The 10,148-nt window shown below is 45.2% G+C and overlaps 1 pseudogene; it reads left to right on the top strand.

Annotated features, from left to right (window-relative positions):
• The first annotated feature begins 878 nt into the window (after positions 1-878).
• LOC144785309 (uncharacterized) lies at positions 879-3,118 on the top strand (annotated as a pseudogene).
• Positions 3,119-10,148: the final 7,030 nt, after the last annotated feature.

The raw sequence follows: 10,148 nt of genomic DNA on the forward strand, positions 1-10,148 counted from the left end.
CCAGTGTTTTTTCACTTTCTTCTATGTCCCCCTTGATTTTGTCCTTGCATTCCATTTGCTGACATCGCATTGTAATATTAATTTCTCACTTATCCAGCATTGAGTAGGATCATACATCCTATTACTTCTTACTGAACAAGTCAATTAAAATGTGTTTTTTCTTCTTTTTTAGATCTCCGCCCACCATTTTGCTGCACAGGGGACCTCTGGAAGCATTTTAGAACAACACAGACCAGAACTGAACCAGTGACTTCCTAGATGGGCTATGAGTCATAAATGTTGTCATTTTGGGGTATGGGGGTGTACCATGGACAGACTGTTGAATTGAAGGACACTTCAATGCAGGTTAATATAAGTTTAATCCTTAAGCAAGCAGGTACACAACCTGAGAGGTAGTCAGACAGCGTCAACTGAATAAATGCAGAACACATAAGACATGAGTGGAACACAGTACACTAAGTTCCATAGAATGTGGAATGTGCAAAGTTAAAGGTATATTACATATTACACAACATAACACAGACTCATTGGTATTGGCATGCAGGCACCAGTCATCATTATTGCCAGAGCGTGAAGCAGATAGTGGTGTCAACTGCAGACATGTCTGACTTCTAAGTAATCAGTGGTATTTTCACTGCCTGATGGTTGTAAACATTGAAAAACTGCGTTCTGACTTAAAAAATTAGCAGGAGCTCAGAGACACTTGAGGCTGGCAAGAAGTAGTATGTGGCCCGAACAGATAGGATGCGACAACTGCGGGACCGCGGCTCCAGGACGACCATCACGGACTGGCTAAAGTTTGCTTTATCCCTGCTGATCATACGTGCAGAATGTTGGGCATATTTTAGTTTCTTTCCCTTCACTGTTTTAGCAGAATAATGTCTGATATTGAAGACAGTGAGCCCAGGACCTCAGCTATGAGCTCCAACAAGGGACAGGCTAGTGCCGGTCAAAGGAAACCTCGCGAGAAGAAGTCTGGGATACCCAACTATGAAACTAAGTTTGACCGGTCCTGGAGGCCAGCAGAGCAGTACAAAGGTAGTTAAATCAGGTGATATGCATTAAAGAGCGCTGAAAACTGGTATATCCATTTTATTGAATGTTCGTCTCTTTGATATCCCTTTGCTGCCACTAGGTTTCATGATTTCAATTGAGTTAAGTTACATCTTTTACATGTGAATGCACAATGACAACTGCATTTACCAATGTTTGTTTTCCATGCTGTATAAAAGGAGATGGCACATGTTTTCCAATACGTACGTTTGGGATTCAGGAAACAATCATTTTAATAATGACTCAAAAATCACGTGATGTGCGTACTCACAAACACTGTGATAAACTGGCCCTCCATATCTTCCGTCTGCGGCCCCGGAGGGCTCTATTCCCTGCCTGATGTCTGTTACTAAACATAGTGCCTGGCCCAGCTCCCAACAAATGTCAGGACTGTCTGACTGGCTATCTGTGTGATCTACATTGGCTCACGGTGGGGAACCGAATTAAGTTCAAAGCCCTGAGCTACATGTTTAAAATCAAACCTGGAGTGGCTCCCCCGTACCTGCAGGCCCTGGTTCATCCTTACGTGCCTCCTCGTCCCCTCCGCTCGTCCACTCAAGTGAAAATCTCTGTCCCCAGAATCAGATTGTCACGGATGGGCGGTCGATCTTTTGTCCGTCTGGACCCCTCCTTATGGAACTCTCGCTTCGCAATGAAACTGTGTATGTCAAATTCCGTAAATTCTTAAAAACCTGGCTTTTTAATCAAAAAATTTCACTTTGCTCTGTTACCTTCTAGCTGGTGTCGGGAAACCCTTTGCAAATTAAATGAACGTAATATAACATAACGCACAGTGCTTTTGTCGAGGACTACAGTAGCCGACATTAGGAGTGCTCAGCGGTCGCTTGTGAACCGCCACGGTGTCCCCTCGTGCCTTCATTTAAAGTCTTCCTAAAACCTATAGGGGACAATCAAAATGTTTTTAATTCTCTTTAACTCATAGGTATCCTTGTTTTTGTTAAGACCGATCCATATGCCTTCCACTTGCATTTGCAAGAAGAATTTCTCTTATGGGCGCAAGGAGCGTTTGATCTGAAACGGATATTACTGGTAAAGTTCCTACATCCCTTCAAGATGCGAAGATAAAAATGAAGCCTATCTCAGGTTATCTGACAAAGAAATATTCCAGTGAAGACGCTCTTGCCAGAGAGGCAGAAATAACATTCACAGGATTCTTTGGCTGAGCACATTGTGCACTTTCCACTGTGGATCATTAGGGCAGCCTCGTACGGACATGTTTCCCAGACTCTAAAATAGCGCAGACTTATGCTTGTGCTAGAACGAAAGCCTCCTGTGCTATAAATGATGCCGTTGCACCAGAGCTGTTGACTGACTTAGTGGCTGAAGTAACACTCTCTGCCTTGAGTCTGTGTGTTGATGGTAGCAATGATCAAGGTACTGAAAAAATGAATACCCTAACTGTACGTAATTTTGATTTGAATGAGGGTTTGATTATTGCAAATTTCTTGACAGGTGTTTAAGCAATGAAAATGTATTCGCTGCGGTAACTAATGTTATGTAAAAATCATTCCATTCCTTGGGAAAATTGTGTTGGCTTTGGTGTAGAGAGTGCCTCGGTGAATGTGGGAAGACATAACTCCATCAAAACATGAACACGTTCCCTGAATCCTAATGTCTGTGTAATGCCTTGCCCACGTTGGCGGGCACAATGCAGCGTCCCTTGCTGCCTCTGCTCTGTACCAGCTGTAAGGAATCGGATGTAGGACTGCTTGTAGATGTCTACTTCTGGTTTGACTATTCTTCAAACCGTACGAACGTGTATCCTGAATCGATTCGGATTACCGCCATATCTTGACATTTCTTTCTGTGAGGTGGCTTGGAATGTACACATGGTTGGATAGACGGATTCTTTAGTCCGATGCTCTCCATGCAAACTCCAGACAGTGACAGAATTAGCAAGGCCAGGTAAGGAGGCTCGTTCAATGCTTTTCAAAACCTTCGGTCTGAGATCTACGGTCTGTTCATGCTGTGTGAACAGCTTTTGAAGTTTAACCTTTTGCTTCAGCTGGAAGACCCCGTCATTCACCCCTGTACGATGCCATGATTTACCTTATTGTTATGATCGAGGAGAGTGTTTCATGTTGATGTCGTACAGTCATTCATTCAGCTTTTCAAAGCCTTCGGTCTGAGATCCTCGGTCTGTTCAGGCTGTGTGAACAGCTTTTAAATTTTAACCTTTTGCTTCAGCTGGAAGACCCAGTCATTCACCCCTGTACGACACCATGATTTACGTTATTGTTATGATCGAGGAGAGTGTTTCATGTTGATGTCGTTCAGTCATTCAAGAGGAATCCTGATGCCAGTGTACCTGCTCTCACATCAGAAGAATGCCAGATCCCCGATTCAAGTCTGTATGTTGGCATCCTTGGGCACGAGAAGCTGAGGAACATGCTTCAAAGTGGGGATCGTGATCCCGGAAACCAGAAAGCTTTCGATGAAGCAGTTTGCAGCTTTCACAAGAATGGAGTAAAGTCCTTCCAGTTCATGGCGATTTGCTAAAGCATGGCAGAGTCTTCAACTTTTTTGAGAAACATGTTTTTGATAGTGAGCTGGTCGCTGTATGCAACCTAACGTTTACTGACCATTACCTAGTTTGCTTACTAAAAGAATTCTCACAATCCCAAGTCACTGATTTTGAGGGAATATCCAGAAAGGCGAGAGAAAGAGCTGCGATCAGAATATACTGTGGTACTGATCCGCGGTGTCTTTCAGTGTGGATAGATTTGGCATTTTCTTGAGGCAGAATTCACTGCATCTGGCGCTCAAAGAAGCGAGCTCTTCCTTCTTTCAAAAGTAGCCAAACTTCTCTTCACGGTGCCCCACAGCAATGCTGATAAAGAAAGGCTGTTCTCAACAGCAAAGAATAAAACCAAATTCCGCCCCAGTTTATCACTCAATAAAATCCTGTCTTCTATATTAATATTTCAAATGAACAGACTTCAAAGTGAAGCGTGTTATCAATATTAATTGTCAGAAACCAGCCAAGAACTATGACTTGGGACTTCAACAAGTTACACGGAATCACAAAATAAAATGTTAGCCTGCATGTTATTTTGCTATAAATTTGGCTTCAGATTATCAGCAGCCATAACCTTTACATAGGGTAGTTAAACCGCATGCGCGCTAGCGGTTTTCCCGCTGCGCGCTGCGTTTTCGAAATTACCGCGTTACATGACGAGCTCGTCATCAGCGTAGGGCATGTTACGCTCATGACGAGCTGAGCTCGTCATCCGCCCCGAAGGGGTTAAGGAACCTCGGACTGACAGCCTCCGGAGTATTTACCTCAACACCGTTAATGATCTAATTTTCTCCGGTTGGGCGTATGTACTCAGCCTGGAATGCATTTCTTTGAAGTACATTTGGACTTTAACAATGAATTGTAGTTGTTAACTGCAGTTACTAAATGTTGGATTATGTATTTGGATCTTGTTTTTATTAATTGATACTAGGAAAACATGTTTTATGAGTCAAAGAAATAATGAATTTGGGATAGCTCCTGAAGCTGGTTTTATGGTTCTTTTATAGAATTTTTACTTATTGTGTTTTTAGCTGTTTTATGGTGTTTATGTAGTTTAAAGACCAATGGCCATAATAAACTTATTAAAAAAAATACATTGCTTATTTGTAATGTAAGTAACAATCTGTTGCATTCAGTAAGTCATTTTCTTGTATTTAACTTTATGTGTGTTTTCTTATGTCCACAGAACTACTTATATAAAGTGCTGACTCTGGAAGACACGTTTATTTTTCAACTAGCAGCCCGTCCCGACGTTGTCCGGGTAGGCTTTGCTAGAGTACTCACCAGCATCGCCGCTCCTCCCCCAGCAGCATCGGCGCTCCTCCCCGCTGCTCCTCCACACGCTGGCCAGTACATTAGCTGGGCACTTGAGCATGTCGGGTGTGGGTCCCTTGCTCCTTCCAGCGCTCCTGTCCGGACCCCGAACGGCACGTTTCCGTAACGCCCAGCCCACACGCCATTGCGCCGACGCATCTCTACGCTGTAGCATGTCCTCGCATCGTGGACAATGTAAACGCCCACATCTTGCCCCTCTTAATGTTAACGCCCACATCTCCTCGCATACGCTCTAATACGGTTTTGTTTTGTACTGTTATTTACCGTGAAGTGTGCACTGCGCTGTAATCCTGTTTGGTTTACCTGTGGAAATACAGTTTGGTTTACCAGCATCTCCTCGCATCGTGGACAATGTTAACGCCCACATCTTGCCCCTCTCAATGTTAACGCCCACATATCCTTGCATCGTGGACAATGTTAACGCCCACATCTTGCCCCTCTCAATGTTAACGCCCACATGTAACGCCCACATATCCTTGCATCGTGGACAATGTTAACGCCCACATCTTGCCAGATTAACGCCCACATCTTTTCACACGCCCACAAGGGACTACTTTACCACTGAGGGCGCTCCCCCTTTTTAATGTATATGGTGTCCATATATATAGCCTATGTCCATCTCCTGGACCTCCCCTTTCCAACGCTGTATTGGGTGTTGTGATTGGTGGTGTACTTTTCGAGTTTACCCGCCTCAAAGGTTCCAAGTTCTCGCTTTCTAATAGTAGTATAGACATCCTGGTTACACAATTGTTTTACAGTATGATCAACTTACAAAAGGGCAGTTGGTTAGTGACCTTAAAGTTCATGTGCTTTGCAGCTGTTTCAAGATCTTTTTAGAGCTTCTTGTGGCGCAAAAGGGTGCAATTTCAGATTTTTACCCCTTTCTATGGAATCATTGCTCGGCTTTACTTGTGAGAAAGTGTCACTGTAAGTGCCACATATTTGGTTGTTAAATATCACTCATAAGCAATCTGAAAACTTGGCAGCTATGATGCTGGTGTTACACACATCCCACACAATGTGCCAGCAATTGGTACCACGGTGAACTATAGGACAGGATGTACCAGCACGAGTGTCCGTATTCTGTCGGAGTATATTAGGAAAAGTTGGTACAACTTCCAGTGTATGGGGCAAAAGTGATCAAAAAATCACAGGCCTGCAGAACTCTACTTTGCCCCATTATCTTTCCAGAATGGCACCTTGAACCCTTGGAACAGGCTGTCCTTGCCACCCTCTTGCATACCACAAGAGCCATATTGTGCCACAGTTGAATTGCTGTTTTTTTCAGGGGGTAGTCAGGGGGTAGTGGAGTAGCCCCTCGACTCCCGGCTCTTCCCCATGGTTATGTTACACCTTCCAGAGCTGCTTATTTCCTGACCTTCGGATGCCTTCAGACTATCCGCGTTTGCCTTCCTGCAGAGTAGTGGGCTGTGATCCAGAGTGCGGACACCCAGGCTTGTGGACTGCGGCCACTGAAGCTTTCTAGCTCAGTCTAGACACATTCACCTACTGAGAATTGTTCCCTTTTTGCTGCCTCCCCAATCCCATTTTCATTTTGCTCTCCGGGCTTCTGGAGTTCCTCTGTCGCTTTTCATCCTTCCTTCTTGTAGGGGCGAGAGTTCCCGGTGCGGTATCCACAGGACAGCCCACTCCTCGTATTATCATTTCTTGTGTAGGAAACATCTGGCAGACTAGAATCCTTGGGAGGTAAGTGGATCCCTCCTGTAAGTGCTCTGCATGGTTATGTCTCGTGGTCACCAATTGAGGGAGGTGAACGGATCCCACCCTGCCTGGTTAGGTCTCCTGATCAACAGTTGAGTGCTCGACTCCATTGGGAGGTAAGTGGATTCCTCCTGAGGGGGCTCTTCTTGGTTAGGTCTCTTGCTCGCCAGTTGAGGGCAGTCAATAGATCCCTTCTGAAGGTGCTCCGCATGATTAGATCTCTTGTTAACCAATTATGGAGAGGATGTAGCCTTACAGCTGGAGCGGTCGACCTCGAAGCTGGGGAACCGGGTTCAAGTCTCCGCACCGGCTCAATATCCGTGAATCTGGGCAAATCACTTAATCTCCCCATACCTAACAAAAATGAATGTGTTTATCTGTAACAAAACTGGTGCTATGTAAAGCGCTTTGATAGCCGATGTCTTGGGTCTAGTTCGCGCTATATAAAACTCTTTAAAAAAGTGGTGTGCCAGACTCCTTTGGGAGGTAAGTGGATCCCTCCCTGCCTGGTTCGGTCTCTTGATCACCAGTTGAGCGCCAGACTTCATTGTGGAAAAAGTTTAGTTAAGGGGTGATTCTTTTTAACTTGTCTGGCTACGACACAAATGCGCAGGCCATGGTATTTATAACCGTTGCTGGCAGCCGTTTCTAGTACGGGGGTACAGGCTGTGTACCTGTCCCAAGCGAGGAGATTCCCTGTTCAATACATTAAGTATGTCGTGCCTGAGCCAGTCGTTTTCCTGTAGTGTGCACCAGAGTTCCTGAGGATAAGAGAGTTGGGAACACTGTGGCAGCGATTCCCCCATATCCAAGAATCCCCCTAATGTTGTAGGGTGTTCTGAAGTCAGTGTTGCAGTCTCCCTTCCCTCTCCGTTCTCCCTTAACATCTCTCCTGATTCTTTTCAAATCTTTGTAAATCTAAACACGTCGATCTGGCTTTGAATTCACATCCTGTGAAAAGAAGCAGGAAAAACATTTTGTTGTCACTGGGAAGGAGCAATGTCCATCAGGTCTGATTGTGGTCTCACAAATACACCAGCTGAACTAAGACTGCGGACAAAGGTCAGGACCGTACTGTTATATTCCATATAGGTACCCTATATAAGCGCAGGTAACATTGCAACATTTCACCTATATTCCTCCCTGCATTACATTTATAAAGGTTCTTAGGGACTGACCTTTTACCTAAATACAACACTGCATTCAGAACGCGAGTTTTCCCTACTTCGAATCTCATACATTATGCGTGAGGTTTCTTGGAAGCACAGCAGGACTACCATCTCCAGTATAATATCTCTGTATAAAGTTCAGGCCAGACGTCATCCTTTAGGCCGACACAGTAACACAGCAAGGTACAACACCTGGGGAGACCTGTGGGTATATATACATCACATCTTGCTTAGAAAGACAGAGGAGACCGTGACTTCCCGGCTGACGCACTGACCAGAGACGCAGAGACACTGACCTGAGACCTCAGCGTCTCTGGTCAGTGCGTCAGCCGGGAAGTCCGCATGCAGATGCTCCAGCTCGCAGTGGTCTAACATCCCTCGCGGGGTGTCCAACTCCAGACCATGACAGGGTCCCATATTCTCTCATTCTCTGGTAATGGGGTTGACTAGATTTTAGAGGGATTCTTGGAATAACACCTACACAAATACTAGGTACATCTACTTAGGGAGACATCGTAGGAGTACGCACTTTTTTATCATGTATTTTATGTACTTGTATATATTCATGGTTACTGCAAAATGGTAGAACTGTACCATTCCTTCACTTTCATGGTACTTCTAATCATATATCTCTGCTACTGTCTAATGGCTGTTACAGCTCATCTATTCTAAACTAGAATAACAACTGTTCAATACATTCTTATTGACAAACGCCCCGTACGTTTATTCTGTGTATCTCTCTGAGACAAACTAAGTGAGCACGAGGGACTGAGTGAAAGGTAGTTCATTGTTTCCACGATTCTGAGGGATCAGGGTTGTCATGTTCTGAGGTTGCCAGAATCTACTCTCTCCTTGGTAAGAGGAGATTCTAGTGGCTCTCTGATCTAGCTGATACAGGCAGTCTAACATATCCGGTGGGGGTGCACGGAATCAGTCTGCCACCAATCCCACAGTTTATGTTATTCAAACACGCAGATCCTGTATAGGTTATATAGGAACTACACAACAGTACCGTACACCTTAGGAGTGATGGGATACCCCCCCCCCCCCCAACCCCCCCAAAGCTCCCATGTCCCCCCCAGTGAGAGCTTGGGGCTGACCTTGAGTCTAAGTAGACAGATGGATGGTTGCAGCACAAATGCCACTGCACTGGGAAGCTGCCCCTGCGGTGTATCTAAAACGAACCTTTTTAGGTCTCGCCTGACGATGCGCTTGCGCATTCGAGCTGGCGAGAGATATAGGGGCTTATCCGGAGTTAAACCAAAGTGGCGATTTGATGCAGTGCACGTGCGCTTTTAGGTCAATGCGCAAGCGCAATGAGTTAAAATGCGCGTGCACAGCATCAAATCGCCAGCCATCTGTTCCCCAGCTTGGTGCCGCCAGCAGCTCTTCCCGCTCCGCCCCCTGCTGCATCAAAGCCTTTCATTCCCCCCAGCGTACGCTCTGACTCAGTCATTTCTCCTCCCCTGATTACTCACGGCCGGCCGTACTTTCAGTTTCACGGCCGCTAGGCCGTGTCTCCTTTTATTATAACTTAAAAAAAATTTTTTTTTACATTTTTTAGTTACCGCTGGTTCTATCCATTCCACCTCTCTACCTTTCCTTTCTTCAGCGCAACTGGAAGCTTGGCTGATGATAAATTAATCAGTACATTTACGTAATGTACCCAATTTTCACTGCCCGTTTCGGTATTGTAAGCGAAACCTGCTGACTTTGCCAATGCTTGTCCTACTTTTCTTTCTCTGGTTGAGAGTCTGTCGAAAAGCACTAAACCCACTAGTAGTTGAACCCTCCAATGCAGCCGCTGGGTTCCGCGGGATCCCGCGACGGGCACTTCCTGATATAATAATCTTTACTAAGGATGCCACGCGCAGAGGAGCATGCCAATTTGATTAATGTATTCGTGCCATTTACACGTTAAATTCGACATCCCATGCACAGGCACAACCTGTCTACATGACCTTATGCCTCCTTTAACTTCGTTAATTCCATCGGCAATGATGTGTCATCCGCTGTGTTCTTTGTATAATTAACTTATCCTTTCACCACGCGATGCACCGACCTGCAGCGGGCTGGACAGACAGACGCACAACACGGACACCTCCAGACCACCGCTCTCACTTTGCTGCCACCTGCAGCCCTCGTTTCCCGGAAGAACTCACGAGTTACATCAGCACAGGGGAATTATTCCTTTGTAATAGGGCCATTATCGAATGTTACACGCACGCCTCTTCCTTTAACAAGTTCAGAGTCACAGTTCATCTTTTTCTGCAAATCCAGTAAGAGTAGAGTAGTATAAACTTTGACATAATTATTATAGTAGTGTTTCA

Source organism: Lissotriton helveticus, chromosome 10 (genome assembly GCF_964261635.1).
Source record: "Lissotriton helveticus chromosome 10, aLisHel1.1, whole genome shotgun sequence".
Taxonomy (NCBI): Eukaryota; Metazoa; Chordata; class Amphibia; order Caudata; family Salamandridae; genus Lissotriton; species Lissotriton helveticus.